At 42.3% G+C, this 16,742-nt stretch overlaps 1 protein-coding gene across 1 annotated transcript in view; it reads right to left on the bottom strand.

The window, feature by feature from the left end:
- The window catches only part of LOC123747890 (carbohydrate sulfotransferase 10), a 257,272-nt gene that overhangs the window by 215,588 nt on the left and 24,942 nt on the right, over positions 1 to 16,742 (bottom strand). The window lies entirely within an intron of this gene.

The following is a 16,742-nucleotide window of genomic DNA, read 5'->3' as shown; positions in this document are numbered from 1 at the left end:
GCTTCCTGGGGTGTGTGTGTGTGGTGTTGGGAAAAAATTAAGTAGTTGATTGACAGTTGAGAGGCAAGCCGAAAGAGCAAAGCTCAATCCCCGCAAACACAACTAGGTGAATAGAGTAACATCACTACAACATTAACGATGAGTGAATGAACTCACGTAAATATATACTGTAACGCACCTGACTCTCGTGTGTATATGTGTGTGCATTATATATATTTATATATAATCATAGAAATTATGACCTAATGTTGTGAAAAACATACTAATTTAATAATACTTTTATTCAAAAACTCAGTAAACGTTTGGAACAACTCCTTGTTCATCAGACCTAAAACTAATTAAGCAAGAATTGATAAAGCAAAAATAAATTTCAGTTGAAATGTTTACATAAAAGTAATCAAACAAAAATGCCTTGCCAAAAATACTAACTAATTACAATCACAAAATACTAACTGATTATAAATCACGTCAAAGATAATAGCCCTTATCAACACTGTATAAAATATAACAAAAGCACTCAATATTTACTCTGAATTAAACTAGATACTGACGAATATTAGTGAAAAATTAAGACCAGTTATTCATAAAATAGACAAAATATACAACGATACCCGCTAATTATGCAAAAACACTCAATACAAAATACATAAAGACTGTAAGTCAACATTAAACAGTTCAAATTCAAATATTACAAATAATATTTAATGTAAACTAGTTTCTATAGCCAGTAACCAAAAAAAAAAAAATTAACTCAATCTAAATGGAAAAATATGTAAAAAAAAAAAAAAACTTGCCTTGAAAAAGGGGAGACTAAAGAATTTTCTTTAAACCTGACATGTATGAAGTTGTTCACACGAAACATTATTTCACACGAAAGATTATTACTCAATAAAGGTCGAAGTTTTTAAAACACGCAAACACTCTATTATTATTATTATTATTATTATTATTATTATTATTATCAAAATAGCCACTATTACAAATATCAAACATTTTGAAACTATATTCATTGAAAATATGAACCTCTTCCGCGAATGTTCTCTAATTTCGAAGAATGTCGATGGTATCAGTAATAACAAACCAGTTCTTCACGGCATTTCTGGATGTTCCAACAACCTAATTTCGGTGTGCCTATTAGAACTGCCGATGTGTCTTAACATTACAGCTGGAACAGTTGAATGAGTTGAACAGTTGGAACATATCAGTTGAACAGTTGGAACATATAAGTTGAGCAGTTGGAACATATCAGTTGAACAGTTGAAGCATATCAGTTGAACAGTTGAAGCATATCAGTTGAACAGTTGGAACAGTTGAATATTCCAACCGAGTGGTAGAATGATCTTAAATTTAAAATGGGAACCAATGGTATTCAAACCAATGAAGATAAATCTAAAATCACTTCAAGGATAACACTGTTAAAATAATTGACTCCGTTGATTTCTAATATAATATATTAGTATATTATATTAGTAATATAACAGAAACTAATATAACCATCATATAACCACCTAATATATCCCAGATCTTTCTGCACAGTATAGCCCTGAAGGGAAGACAACATTTGTCATGCAAAAAGCTTCTTATGGAGGTATGTACCCCATTGAAAGGATAATCATTGTTCTAGAACGTTATTTCAATGCCGAAACTATACCGAGTATAACATATAAGCTCTGTTCAATAAATTGTAATTACATTTCTTTTAAACATCTCAAGGACAGACAAATTAACGTTCAAAGCCAAACAACATGATTTGGTTTTATTTATATATATATATATATATATATATATATATATATATATATATATATATATATATATATATATATATATATATATATATGTCGTACCTAGTAGCCAGAACGCACTTCTCAGCCTACTATGCAAGGCCCAATTTGCCTAATAAGCCAAGTTTTCATGAATTGTTTTTCGACTACCTAACCAACCTAACCTTACCTAACCTAACTTTTTCGGCTACATAACCTAACCTAACCTATAAAGATTGGTTAGGTTAGGTTAGGTAGGGTTGGTTAGGTTCGGTCATATATCTACGCTAATTTTAACTCCAATAAAAAAAATTGACCTCATACATAATGAAATGGGTAGCTTTATCATTTCATAAGAAAAAAATTAGAGAAAATATATTAATTCGGGAAAACTTGGCTTATTAGGCAAATCGGGCCTTGCATAGTAGGCCGAGAAGTGCATTCTGGCTACTAGGTACGACATATATATATATATATATATATATATATATATATATATATATATATATATATATATATATATATATATATATATTTGGTTTTCTATATATTTTGTATAAGGTTTTCTACATATTTCTATATGGTTTCTATATATTCCAGTATTAAAGCCATTAACATCGCCCATTTTTACATCAAGAAATAACAACAAATTATTAAATTCAGATTCAGCAGTATAATTCAAATAAGCAATATATACATCAATATGAGCGAGAGCTTTAAACAAACACAAAAAATTGTCATCACTATATCTTATATAAACGGTATAAAATCAAGGCGATGTGACTATTCTCCTAAGAACTCAACTATACATTCGCAAGAGAGGCGCCCGACAGCGAATCCATCCCAACTCTGTCAACTTCTTTATAATATTAGTTGGTAAACATAGAATTCGTTCTGACAACTTTAAAAACGATTTAAACTGTTTCCTAATGAAACCTGAACAAAGCAAAAAAAAAAAGAAAAAATTAGCAACAAAAAATAATTGCTAATTAGCTAATTTAGCAAAAAACTGGTCAATATAAACATCAAAAATTTCTAACAAAGGAATTTTACCGAGCAATGACTCAACAAATCTTACCATTAAGACTAGAAAATCAAACTCTACTGCAAATGTTTTTGTCACATAATCAAAGGAATTTACCGGTGTATATCTGTTCAATGTTAAGGGTTCCAAACTTAGCTAATTTGTAACTGAGAGTCCCAACCCATGATAAATTGGGGCGAAATGGAATACCTGTTTTATGTACTTTCGGTGAACCATATTCCTGACACTGAGCAGCAAGCTGCAAACACTTTTGTACAAAGAAAAGCACCCCATCATGCACCCCATCATGCACCCCATCATGCGCCCCATCATGCGCCCCATCATGCACCCCATCATGCGCCCCATCATGCACCCCATCATGCACCCCATCATGCACCCCATCATGCACCCCATCATGCACCCCATCATGCACCCCATCATGTACCCCATCATGCGCCCCATCATGCACCCCATCATGCGCCCCATCATGCGCCCCATCATGCACCCCATCATGCGCCCCATCATGCGCCCCATCATGCACCCCATCATGCACCCCATCATGCACCCCATCATGCACCCCATCATGCACCCCATCATGCACCCCATCATGCACCCCATCATGCACCCCATCATGCGCCCCATCATGCGCCCCATCATGCACCCCATCATGCACCCCATCATGCACCCCATCATGCACCCCATCATGCACCCCATCATGCACCCCATCATGCACCCCATCATGCGCCCCATCATGCACCCCATCATGCGCCCCATCATGCACCCCATCATGCACCCCATCATGCACCCCATGAAAAGCACCCCATACCCATCCTGTGAGCTACCGCTCACAGGATGGGTATGGGGTGCACAATAAACTAGCCGCCTCCGGCGGCAACAATCAATAAAAAAATAAGACAAAATCCACCCCAAGGAAAAGAAGATCCTTAGCAACAGGAGACAGAATTCTTTTAGGAAACTTGAAGACAATCTCTCCCAGATGCACAGAATGAAGCACAGATATATCAAAATGATGATTTTTTTTTAAATATACTGTTCTAATCCTTCCATTGTTTGAAATGCAAATATGAGTATGCTGCCCTGACCCTGAAACATTGGAGATGGGTAAGCTGCAGTGAGTCTATAAGGACCCTATGCAACACTTCACCTCAATCTCGGTTGTATATACTCGGCTGCTTCAGCTAAATTGTAGTCACTTCAACTTTGAAAATGTTGACAGGATCAAAGAAACGCATCTCTTAGCGTCAGGCCAAAGCTAAAATTATCTTTGGAGAGTTAAATGTTCAACTTTCGACTCAAGTGAAGAACGTCATAAGAAAATATAGATTAGATACATGCTAGAATTAGAGCTCACCTTTTCTGTAATGTTTATATATATATATATATATATATATATATATATATATATATATATATATATATATATATAGTAGAAGATAATATTAGTGTTCAGTGAAAAACCACAAGGTCTCCTCTGAATACTTTTTATTTTCTTCTCCGAGGCTATGGGTCCCCACATTGGCACCAGAGGTGGTACCCTCACAAACTTTATATATATATATATATATATATATATATATATATATATATATATATATATATATATATATATATATATATATATTTATATATATTGTCGAGGACAAGATGGTCGAGAATAACATAATAATCCACTGTCAAAAACCGGAACCCAAGAACTGAAGCTTGGTCTCAGTGAATGGAGCCAAGTAAGCAGGCATGCATAGCAGGGCCTCGTGTTGTATAAACATACGAGGTGATGCTGATAAACACTGTCAACAGCTGACATATACTGTCAACAGCTGACATATACTGACAACAGCTGACATATACTGACAACAGCTGACATATACTGACAACAGCTGACATATACTGACAACAGCTGACATATACTGACAACAGCTGACATATACTGACAACAGCTGACATATACTGACAGTAGCTGACGTTTGACAATTTATGACAACAGCTGACGACAAATGAGAAACAGTGACAGCGGGATAACAAAAGTTGACACAGATGACATCCCAAGCCTAAACACCGGCTGACAGCAGGATATGACAACAGGTGCTGACAGCAGGATATGACAACAGGTGCTGACAGCAGACAATGACCAGTGCAGACGCCTGGAATCTTATAACAAGAGAACAAGAGTTGATAAGCAACACAAAACTATTCGAAGTTCATCCTGTCACTGTTAGTTTTATGAAAGATTTTTTTTTTCATTAATACATGAGGTACATCTGCATTAGTGCAGCTACCCTAGACTATATGAAGTGGAGTACAGTGTGTCAAAAAAGCTAACTAGGTGATGCTAAGAAATCCCCATCACACAGGGGATGGTTAGTCATACAGAGGCATGTGATAAGCGGTCTGCACTGGCAGACTCCGGATGCATTTTGAGGATATCAACACCACAACATTGAATAAGGTAGCAGTGATAATACAAGTCCCCATCTCGCAGGATGGTTAGTCATACAGAGCCATGTGTTTAATAGCCTGCATTGGCAAATTTTGGGTATACTGTGAGGATATCTTCAAGAATACGAGAGTGAATAAAGTAATTGCAAAGCTCCAGGTACCTCATGCCAACTGGTCTGAAAGGTCTAATAACTGGGCATTCAGTGATGTAGTGCGGGAGATCATGCCGTAGTTCCTGCTCACAGAGTTTGCAACTGGAGTGCTCAGGATTGGGAGACCCGTCACCTGCAGCCACCTGCCACAGGTAACGGTAACCCAACCTGATCCTTGGGTAGAAAACAGTACTCAGTCGCCGTTGAAGTCTACGGTATTCATTCCCCCACTTTCCATTACTCTGACACGCCAGCACAACCTCTCTAACTCCCACTTTGTAAACAATGCCCAAACAGAAAGAACGATCCCAAGTAACCCACCTAGAGAATGCGTAAATATTATGGCGCTATATTTTGTACTATAAGATCGCATTTTTAACGTATAAGTCGATTCCATCATTAATCCGATCGGTTGGGAGTACAGTACTTAGCCTGTCCTTATCTTTACCTATTTCGTTATCTTTGTGATGCACTTTAGGAAACGTTGTGCGTGTTAGAAGCTTTACCAACACGAACTTTGCTAATAAAGTGACTCCTTTACTGTTATCTTACCTGACGTAGGCTCTCAACTACATTTTTGGGAACTCCATCTAAAAGTATAACAATAAATATGCTCTCGAAAGTCCAGTATTCTGACACATATTCCGACTGAAGATGAAATATGCATCTACCCTTAGCTGTGAAGGCGCGGCTAACACCCCTTTGTGGCAGACTTTACTTCATGGTTATGACCACTGCTTGGTCATCACCCACTTCCCCCCTCACCTTCCCTCATACTGTCTCTCTCTCTCTCTCTCTCTCTCTCTCTCTCTCTCTCTCTCTCTCTCTCTCTCTCTCTCTCTCTCTGCCCCTCTCTCTCTCCCTCTCTCTCTCTCTCTCTCTCTCTCTCTCTCTCTCTCTCTCTCTCTCTCTCTGCCCCCCCCCTCTCTCTCTCTCTCTCTCTCTCTCTGCCCCCCCTCTCTCTCTCTCTCTCTCTCTCCCTCTCTCTCTCTCCCTCTCCCTCTCTGCCCCTCCCTCTCTGCCCCTCCCTCTCTGCCTCTCTCTCTCTCTCTCTCTCTCTCTCTCTCTCTCTCTCTCTCTCTCTCTCTCTCTCTCTCTCTCTCTCTCTCTCCCTCTCCCTCTCTCCCTCTCTCCCTCTCCCTCCCTCTCCCTCCCTCTCCCTCTCTCTCCCTCTCTCTCCCTCTCTCTCTCTCTCTCTCACCCTTCCTCAGTCACGGCTACACAAGGATCGAGGACTCATCTAAGCACCGTCGCTGTCATTTCATCAGTGTGTTTTCCATCTACGTTATTGCAACTTTTTCTCTGAAAACTATTAATATTAACTTAGCACTTTGCGATTTGCCACCCTGGTCTATTATGCCATCTTAGCCACAACAAGTAATGGAGTACTATTATAACCTTCTTCCTCTACCATTCATCAGCGATTACTTGATAGGGCGCCGGCAAACAAAGGACCTAACGAGGCAGTAAGGTAATTATCTTCCGCTAATTGCTAGCGACACACACCTAACGTTGAACAAGGAACAATTTGCAATAGGTTGTTCATGGTGTTACTATGCCCCCCCCCCCTCCATAGCGTCATAATTGGCCTGTAGTTGCCCCTTAATTGGCTGTTCCGCGTATGTGTGTATTTTCCTGGCTTTAATACGCCCTTAAGTTTGTATTTCTTGGTAACCTATGAAGACCCGCCTTATACAGGACGTCATACATAGGGCGGTGTATACAGGTCCCTTTGTCTCCAAGAGTCAGGGGTGTATGCTTGTATTATACAGTGTAATTATGTCGTGTCTTCCAGGTAAGATTGGGTAAGATTAGACATGCCTTACAGTCTCTCTCTCTCTCTCTCTCTCTCTCTCTCTCTCTCTCTCTCTCTCTCACACACACACACACACACACGAAAGAGATGATAGGAAAGATTAGACATTATATTTATGCTGAGGCCCAATTTCTTGAGCCTATGGGATGGACAGTACGAAAGATAGGTGGAGAGACACTGGGTATTGAATGGAAGGAGACAGTCGAGTGTGGGTGTTGGACATGATTACCACATACAAAATCATCGGGAAAATATACAGAAGAGCCAAGATAAACAATTTAGACCGGGTGGTACGGGAACAAGAGAACAAAGTACACGACTGAGAAGGCTGACAGATATTTGTTTGAATCTGGAATGGCCTCTCAAGTTAAGTGGTGGAGGCAGATTCCTTGCACGATTGTAATCTGAGTCGAGGGTGGCGCCCCTGCTTGTACAATTAGGTGTGATTGTAAACAATCACACACACACACACACGCACACACACACACACACACACACACACACACACACACACACACACACACACACACACACACACACACACACACCTTTAGCACCCTCAAAACAATAAAATTCACACCCTACGACCTTGATTCTATATCGATAATCGAAAACATCCAACACCCACCGACCCCACCCACCGACCCCACCCACTGACCCCACCCACTGACCCCACCCACCGACCACACCCACCGACCCCACCCACTGACCCCACCCACCGACCACACCACCCACCGACCCCACCACCCACCGACCACACCCACCGACCCCACCCACCCACCAACCACACCCACCGACCCCACCACCCACCGACCCCACCACCCACCGACCACACCCACCGACCCCACCACACCCACCGACCCCACCACCCACCGACCCCCCCACCCACCGACCACACCCACCGACCCCACCCACCCACCAACCACACCCACCGACCCCACCACCCACCGACCCCACCACCCACCGACCACACCCACCGACCCCACCACTCACCGACCACACCCACCGACCCCACCACACCCACCGACCCCCCCACCCACCGACCCCACCACTCACCGACCACACCCACCGACCCCACCACACCCACCGACCACACCCACCGACCACACCCACCGACCCCCCCCACCCACCGACCCCACCACCCACCGACCACACCCACCGACCACACCCTCCGACCATACCATCTTCCGCTCAGTCGATACGTCCGTCTGGGCGACCTTGGCCTGAATACAGAAACAATTCGTACAGTATAGTGTACATATTTAACCAAGGCCACAACGGTAGCAGGCCGAACCACTGACATATGTGGTCTTAAACTGCCGGACACCCTTGTGGGCCCCCGGACCATGACTAGCATGGGCCCTCCACACCCACCATGGGCCCTCCACACCCACCATGGACCCTCCACACCCACCATGGGGCCTCCACACCCACCATGGACCCTCCACACCCATCATGGACCCTCCACACCCACCATGGACCCTCCACACCCACCATGGGGCCTCCACACCCACCATTGACCCTCCACACCCACCATGGACCCTCCACACCCACCATGGACCCTCCACACCCACCATGGGGCCCTCCACACCCACCATGGACCCTCCACACCCACCATGGACCCTCCACACCCACCATGGACCCTCCACACCCACCATGGGGCCCTCCACACCCACCATGGACCCTCCACACCCACCATGGACCCTCCACACCCACCATGGACCCCCCACACCCACCATGGACCCTCCACACCCACCATGGACCCTCCACACCCACCATGGACCCTCCACACCCACCATGGACCCTCCACACCCACCATAGACCCTCCACACCCATCATGGGGGCCCTCCACACCCACCATGGACCCTCCACACCCACCATGGACCCTCCACACCCATCATGGGGGGCCCTCCACACCCACCATGGGCCCTCCCTATCCACCATGGGAAGGGATCCATCCACCCCTCCCATGCCCCTGTTCACCTAGCAGTAAATAGATACCTGAGAGTTAACACAGCTGCTATACGGGCTGCTTCCTGTGTGTGTGTGTGTGTGTGTGTGTGTGTGTGTGTGTGTGTGTGTGTGTGTGTGTGTGTGTGTGTGTGTGTGTGTGTGTGTGTTGAGAGAGAAATATATGTAGGAGAGATGATAAGGTCGGGAGTCAGTACATTAGACAACCGGTGATTAAAAAGGCTAACAGAAGCTAAGTGGCTAACGCTGAGAGCTAACGCTGAGAGCTAACGCTGAGAGCTAACGCTAAGAGCTAACGCTAAGAGCTAACGCTAAGAGACTAACGCTAAGAGCTAACGCTAAGAGCTAACGCTTATAGCTAACAGCTCAATCCTGCAAGCATAGATACCAAATAAGATGAAATACAAGGTCATTCTTATACTAGGAGTATACTTGCATACATAGGAGTATACAAGCATATACAAGGGTATACATGTGTGTATATCACGAAAATAAACACGTGATTAAGAATGTGACAATGTCAGACCACGGAGGAAAAATGAAACAGGAATTTCCTTAAGTACTTTCGTATATTAAATACATCTTCAGAAGGTCCTACCTTCTGAAGACCTTCTGAAGACCTTCTGAAGATGTATTTAATATACGAAGGGTATACATATGCAGACAATGAGTCACAATAACGTGTCTGAAGATATGATGACCAAACTACTCATCAAATGATGAGACGACGACGTTTCGGTCCGTCCTGGACCGTTATCAAGTCGATAATATATTAATACCATAAAATGATATATAATGGTATATTCAAGGATAATAATGATATATACAAGGATAACAATGGTATATTCATGGATAACAATGGTATATTCATGGATAACATTGGTATATTCAAGGATAACAATGGTATATTCAAGGATAACAATGGTATATTCAAGGATAACAATAGTATATTCAAGGATAACAATGGTATATTCAAGGATAACAATAGTATATTCAAGGATAACAATGGTATATTCATGGATAACAATGGTATATTCAAGGATAACAATGGTATATTCAAGGATACCAATGATATATTCAAGGATAACAATGATATATTCTGGGATAATAATGGTATATTCAAGGATAACAATAGTATATTCAAGGATAACAATAGTATATTCAAGGATAACAATGGTATATTCACGGATAACAATGGTATATTCAAGGATACCAATGGTATATTCAAGGACAAAAATGGTATATTCAAGGATAACAATGCTATATACAAGGATAACAATGGTATATTCAAGGATAACAATGGTATATTCAAGGATAACAATGGTATATTCAAGGATAACAATAGTATATTCAAGGATAATAATGGTATATTCAAGGATAACAATGGTATATTCAAAGATAATGGTATGTTCAAGGATAACAATGGTATATTCAAGGATAACAATGGTATATTTAAGGATAGCAATGGTATATTCAAGGATAACAATGGTAAATTCATGGATAACAATGGTATATTCAAGGATAACAATGGTATATTCAAGGATAACAATGGTATATTTAAGGATAGCAATGGTATATTCAAGAATAACAATGGTATATTCAAGGATAACAATAGTATATTCAAGAATAACAATGGTATATTCAGGGATAACAATGGTATATTCAAGGATAACAATGATATATTCAAGGATAACAATGGTATATTCAAGGATAACAATGGTATATTCAAGGATAACAATGATATATTCAAGGATAACAATGGTATATTCAATGATAACAATAGAATATTCATGGATAACAATGGTATATTCAAGGATAACAATGGTAAATTCAATGATAACAATGGTATATTCAAGGATAACAATGATATATTCAAGGATAACAATGGTATATTCAAGGATAACAATGGAATATTCAAGGATAGGATAGTTTAAAGGATTTTTTCAATGTTCAGGGTGCCACCAGATTGCTCTGGGACTCTTAATCTGTGTCCTAGTCGTCTGAAGGGTGAGAGGCTGGGTCCAAGAGCTGAAGTACAGGTCAGTACAGAGAGAGAGAGAGAGAAAGAGAGAGTCATTCTCCTGGAGTGTACCTATCTGGGTTTAAACGCATGGGTAATTCTCGACCAATTAAAACCCATTTTGCTGCCTCCCGTCTGATATATGAGGTTTTTATTGGTAGGTGCATGACTCGTGCTCGAGTTCAAAAGAGAATAATCGAGAGAAGGGTGAAAAGAGAGAGAGAGAGAGAGAGAGAGAGAGAGAGAGAGAGAGAGAGAGAGAGAGAGAGAGAGAGAGAGAGAGAGAGAGAGAGAGAGAGAGAGAGAGAGAGAGAGAGGGAGAGAGGATTACAGCTCTTGCTTGCAGTTTCACCAGGTACGTCAGTTGACAGTCCTTATGAACCGTAATCTTAGTTTAAACACTATAATGAGATAGCTTTAACTGTAACTATAAGAAAACAGTGTGGAAAAAATTATATTGAACTACTGATGGTTGAAGTGTGGTGGGAGTAAGCCCAAACGTTCTCCTCCCCTGCAGGGTATCTAGGTGAGTACATATACGCGAGTACATCTGGGCGAGTACACATGCACGCACACACACACACACATACAACTGAGTACCCATATGAGCCACAGGGACGTTAGAAAGAACTTTTTTAGTGTCAGAGTGGTTGACAAATGGAATTCATTAGGAAGTGATGTGGTGGAGGCTGACTCCATACACAGTTTTAAGTGTAGATATGATAGAGCCCAGTAGGCTCAGGAACCTGTACACCAGTTGATTGACAGTTGAGAGGCGGGACCAAAGAGCCAAAGCTCAACCCCCGCAAGCACAAATAGGTGAATACACACACACACACACACACACACACACACACACACACACACACACACACTGTGTCCCAGTGTCCCTAACTTGCATACCATGCAAGATGATGGAGAAGATTGTGCGAAGAAAGCTAGTGGAGTACCTGGAGCGAAAGAACTTTGTAACACAGCATCAACATGGATTCAGGGATGGCAGGTCCTGCCTCACAGGGTTACTTGAATTCTACGACCAGGCAACAAAAATAAGGCAAGAAAGAGAAGGGTGGGCAGACTGCATATTTTTGGATTGTCAGAAAGCCTTTGATACAGTGCCACACAAGAGGCTAGTGAAAAAACTGGAGATGCAGGCTGGAGTGAAAGGGAAGGTACTCCGTTGGATACAGGAGTACCTAAGTAACAGGAGACAACGAGTCAGTGTGAGGGGTGAGGTCTCAGATTGGCGAGACGTTACGAGTGGAGTACCGCAGGGGTCGGTCCTTGGACCTATACTGTTTCTGATATATGTAAATGATCTCCCAGAGGGTATAGAATCGTTTCTCTCAATGTTTGCCGATGATGCAAAAATTATGAGGAGGATTGAAACTGAGGACGATAGTAAGAGGCTACAAGATGACCTAGACAGACTGAGTGAATGGTCCAACAAATGGCTGTTGAAGTTCAACCCGAGTAAATGCAAAGTAATGAAAATAGGCAGTGGAAATAGGAGGCCAGAAACAGGATACAGAATAGGAGATGAAGTACTTAATGAAACGAACAGAGAGAAAGATCTAGGAGTTGATATCACACCAAACCTGTCTCCTGAAGCCCACATAAAAAGAATAACGTCTGCGGCATATGCGAGGCTGGCTAACATCAGAACAGCGTTCAGGAACCTGTGTAAGGAATCATTCAGAATCTTGTACACCACATATGTAAGACCAATCCTGGAGTATGCGGCCCCAGCATGGAGCCCGTACCTTGTCAAGCACAAGACGAAGCTGGAAAAAGTCCAAAGGTATGCCACTAGACTAGTCCCAGAACTAAGAGGCATGAGTTACGAGGAAAGGCTGCGGGAAATGCATCTTACGACACTGGAAGACAGAAGAGTAAGGGGAGACATGATCACAACCTACAAAATCCTCAGAGGAATCGACCGGGTAAACAAGGATAAACTATTCAACACTGGTGGGACGCGAACAAGGGGACACAGGTGGAAACTGAGTACCCACATGAGCCACAGAGACGTTAGAAGGAACTTTTTCAGTGTCAGAGTAGTTAACGGATGGAATGCACTAGGCAGTGATGTGGTGGAGGCTGACTCCATACACAGTTTTAAATGTAGATATGATAGAGCCCAGTAGGCTCAGGAATCTGTACACCAGTTGATTGACAGTTGAGAGGCGGGACCAAAGAGCTAAAGCTCAACCCCCGCAAGCACAAATAGGTGAGTACACACACACACACACCATTCTCACATATCTTCACCGTTCCCCCAACATTCCGGATCATAGCGTAGTGAATGCTTTTTCATAAGCTACGAAAGAGAATTTAAATAATCCATTTTGGTCCGTTTCACTCGGCTGACATTTTCAGCCATCCTGCTGAAACGATAGTACCTATAGTGACTATTTACTCCAGAGTACCATCAACTCTGGCACAATATATAGTGATGGTATATATATAGTGATGAATATATAGAATATATAGTGATGGTCCCATCAGTAAACCACCTTGTTATAATATAAATTGTATATAGCCCGGAAGATATAAAGCTGAAAACCCATTTAGAATATTCCTAGGAATAGTATAGTACATATATGTACTATATTAGGGCTACGATGGCGTGTATTAGGCCTAGGAAAGCTAAAAGAGGTTAGGACTTATATTTAGGACTTATATTTAGGACTTATATTAGGACTTATATTTAGGACTTATATTAGGACTTATATTAGGACTTATATTAGGACTTATATTAGGAATATGCCGCTAAAAAATGTGTCCGATTTGCACACATATTCAGTACTAGCAAAGTCAACTTTTTGAGGGTCCATCACTACACATTGGTACTCTCCACACTTATCATTACTATAAGTACTCTCACTTAAGGAGGACTGGCTGGATACTTAGAGAAAGTGTATTGACACAACTAGGTGCTCACCTAGTTGTGCTTACAAGGTCGAGCGTCGGCTCTTAATCCCCGGCCTTTCGACCATCTGTTTGTCCAATGTAGTGTCTCCTCTTCCCTCGTTTTTCTTATCATTTATACATTTAAAAATGTGCATCGAATTGGCTCTAACAACTCTCTCTGGACGGTAGAGCGACGGTCTCACTTCATGCAGGTCGAGGTTCAATCCCCGACTGTCTACAAGTGGTTGGGGCACCATTCCTTCCCCCCGTCCCATCCCAAATCCCTATCCTGACCCCTTCCCAGTGCTATATAGTCGTAATGGCTTGGCGCTTTTCCCATGTTGTTGTTGTTGTTAAAGATTCGCCACCTGGAACAAAGTTCAAAGTAGCACGGGCTATGGTGAGCCCGTAGTCTTTTCCCATGATATTTCCCCTTCCGTCCCTCTCTCAGCGACGTCATCCGTGCCAATCCGAACCACTGGCACTCGTTTAGTGTCACCGAGCTACTTGCTGATTGGTCGAGGCTTGACCTCTTGACCAATCGTACCTCATCAAAATATCCCGACCCCATTGGTTTAGATAAGTCACGTGATGTGACGACGGAAGTGACGTCACACCTTTGACGAACCCTGGCAAAATATCTCAAGATCTTAAAGCAAAAACGTCGGCCTCTCACAGGTGTAGAATAACGTCCAGCAGATATAGCATGACACTCACAGGTGTAGAATAACGTCCAGCAGATATAGCATGACTCTCACAGGTGTAGAATAACATCAGATATAGCATGACACTCACAGGTGTAGAATAACATCAGATATAGCATGACACTCACAGGTGTAGAATAACATCAGATATTGCATGACTCTCACAGGTGTAGAATAACATCAGATATTGCATGACTCTCACAGGTGTAGAATAACGTCAAGCAGATATAGCATGACTCTCACAGGTGTAGAATAACATCAGATATTGCATGACTCTCACAGGTGTAGAATAACGTCCAGCAGATATAGCATGACTCTCACAGGTGTAGAATAACGTCAAGCAGATATAGCATGACACTCACAGGTGTAGAATAACGTCAAGCAGATATTGCATGTAAGAACACACACAAATAAACACGTTAATAATTCGAGTGTTTATCTGTAGCCTCATTTGCATGCGCTCATAACAAGGAGGCTTGTTGTCCCACACTCCTCTGCTGTGTCACGATGAGTCTTGTAACGGTAGGGGAGGCTGGGTGTGCTCCCCTAGTTGTGTACACCTAGTTGTGCTTGCGGGGGTTGAGCTTTGGCTCTTTGCTCCCGCATCTCAATCGTCAATCAACTGGTGTACAGATTCCTGAGCCTACTGGGCTCTATCATATTTACATTTGAAACTGTGTATGGAGTCAGCCTCCACAACATCACTTCCTAGTGCATTCCCTTTATTAACAACTCTGACACTAAGAAAATTCTTTACAATGTCTTTATGGCTCATTTGGGCACTCAATTTCCACCTGTGTCCTCTAGTGTTAAATAAATTGTGTTTGTCTACCACTATCAATTCCTTTGAGAATCTTGTATGTGGTGATCATGTCCCCCCCCCCCCTAACTCTCCTGTCTTCCAGCGACGTCAGGTTTAATTTCCGTAGTCTCTCCTCATAACTCATGCCCCTCAGTTCGGGCACTAGTCTGGTGGCAAACCTCTGAGCCTTCTACAATTTCTGTTTTATGTTTGACGAGATATGGACTCCGTGCTGGAGCTGCATACTCCAGGATTGGTCTGACATACGAGGTATACAAGGTTCTGAATAATTTCTTACACATGTTTCTAAAGGTCGTTCTTATGATGGCCAACCTGGCATATGCCGCTGATGTTATCCTCTTGATATGGACTTCAGGGGACAGGTCTGGCGTAATATCAACCCCCAGGTCTTTCTCTCTCTCTCTGACTCTTGAAGTATTTCATCTCCCAAATGATACCTTGTATCTGGCCTCCTGCTCCCTACACCTATCTTCATTACTTTACATTTGCTCGGGTTAAACTCTAACAACCATTTGTTCGACCATTCCCTCAATTTGTCCAGGTCTTCTTGAAGCCTCATGCTGTCCTCCTCTGTCTTAATCCTCATAATTTTGGCGCCGTTAACATTGAGAGGAATGAGTCTATACCCTCTGGAAGATCATTTACGTATATCAGAAACAGGATAGGTCCAAGCACATAGCCCTGTGGGACTCCGCTTCCTGTGGTGACTTCACGTCAATCTGAGGTTTCACCCCTCACAGTAACTCTCTGCTTCCTATTGCTTAGGTGCTCCCTTATCCACTGGAGCGCCCTACCAGTTACTCTTGCCTGTTTCTCCAACTTATGCACCAGCTTCTTATGTGGTACTGTGTCAAAAGTTTTCCGACAGTCCAAGATGATTCAGTCCGCCCATCCTTCTCTTTCTTGCTTAATCTTTGTCACTTGATCGTAGAATTCTATTAAACCAATGAGGCAAGATTTACCCTCCCTGGACCCATGTTGGTGGTATGTCACGAAGTCTCTTCTCTCCAGATGTGTTACTAGGTTCTTTCTAACGACCTTCTCCATCACCTTGAATGGTATACAAGTTAAGAACACTGGCCTGTAGTTCAACGCCTCT

This window comes from Procambarus clarkii, chromosome 56 (genome assembly GCF_040958095.1).
Source record: "Procambarus clarkii isolate CNS0578487 chromosome 56, FALCON_Pclarkii_2.0, whole genome shotgun sequence".
Lineage (NCBI taxonomy): Eukaryota > Metazoa > Arthropoda > Malacostraca > Decapoda > Cambaridae > Procambarus > Procambarus clarkii.
The sequence above is the reverse complement of the archived record's forward strand: the minus strand, read 5'-3'. Positions and strand labels throughout refer to the sequence as shown.